The sequence below is a fragment of the Rhea americana genome, unplaced genomic scaffold (assembly GCF_003343005.1).
Source record: "Rhea americana isolate MKP2758 unplaced genomic scaffold, rheAme1 scaffold_259, whole genome shotgun sequence".
NCBI lineage: Eukaryota > Metazoa > Chordata > Aves > Rheiformes > Rheidae > Rhea > Rhea americana.
This window is the reverse complement of record NW_028186378.1, coordinates 713069-714606: the sequence shown is the minus strand read 5'-3', so window position 1 is coordinate 714606 and position 1538 is coordinate 713069.

Sequence of the window (1538 nt, the reverse complement as noted above, 5' to 3'; positions counted from 1 at the left end):
TGTATCTCTCATGCCGTCTAAAAAAAAAAAAAAAAAAAAAAAAAAAAACACGCTCGCTGGTGTTTCCGAAGGCTTCGGACAGGCGAGCAATGCGTAGCGCGGTGGCGGTGCCTTGCATGCGCTGAGTTTGGCAGGTCTCTTCCCTGCAGTGAGGCCGGGGGGGCTCTGTCGGGGGCACCTCTCAGCACAGCAGCTTTAAAAGCCCTGATGTCTTATTTAAGAGAACGGAGAGAGGTAGCCCTTCTCCGGCCTGCCTGCACCCCACGTCCCGGTGCTGATGAACAGGCTTAAGAAAACGAAAAACCATCACTGGGGTCTTTTTCCCTGATGTGGGCAGCGGGGATCTTCCTTCCCCCTCTGGCTCTGGGCTGCAGCAAAGCAGCCTGGTGTTTCTGCTCTGCTCCCCAAGCAGCGTAATTATTTGATCTGCAGATGTAAGAGGAATTTATTGTAACAACAAATATAGTGATGTCAAAACCCAACCTTGGATTAAAGCCGGCAGCCAAAGGGGAAGTGTATTAATTTCAAACAGCATCAGAGGCCAGTGCCTATTAGGACGAGCTATTCTTCAGACCCCCCCATCAGAATTAATCATTGGGAGTTAATTTGAAGCTCAGACAAGTTGCTGTTAATTTAGTGCAGGGAGGACGGGATGGAATAAAAAGCTGAGGTGCTGGCCGGGCCTCCTGGGTCTCATTAATCAGCGAGCTGAGACGGCCTGGCTTGATTACAATTTGCAAAAAAATTCATTAGAGCCTGGGCGATTGACAATTTTTCTCGCTGCCTGTGATCTGACTCATTAGGCAGCCAAATGAAAGCCATGATGATGGTGATGATGACAGCTATCAACCCCCTCGCTTGTTTATCGCCTTCTTCCCCGGCCCCAGCCCGGGGCTCCCCCTGCAGCCCCAGTCCTGGGGGGGGGGATGGGGGCGCACGGACCCCAACCCGGGGAAGAAATAACTTTCCAGCCCCGGGGAGCAGATGCTGGCTCTTACAGCGCTGGCTGCGCCCCGGCCCCGGGGAAGAGGAGTGGTGGTGGGGGACAGGGGTGAGGAGCAGCTGCTCCTCCCTAAAATGCAGCCCCCAGCGAGGGGGGGGGGCACAGGCGGGCTGCGGCTTGCCCAAGCCCGGCTCCGGCTTGCTGCTCTTTGCCAGCGGCTCCCCACCCCGCTAAAAAAAATAATAATAACAAAAAAAAAAAAAAAAAGCCTCCGACACTGAGCAGCACCCCACGCGTGTCCCGGCTCCCGCCGCGAAGCGACCCGACCACAACAACAACAAAACCCACCGCGCTGCCCAAACCCCGGCGCTGCCCCGTGCCGTCACCGTGGGCACGGCCGGCGCTTCCCTAGCTCGCTCCTTCGGTCCGTGCCGGCCGCCCGCCCGCGGCTCGCTAAAGAAAATAACGCAAAAGGCGCAAAATTTCTGCCGGCAAAGGGCGGAAAGCGGTGTCGGGGCCGGGGTGGGGGAGAGGGGGGCAGCGCGGGCACCCCGCTCCCCCGGCGCCGCTTCCAGACCCTCCCAGCGCCCTTCAG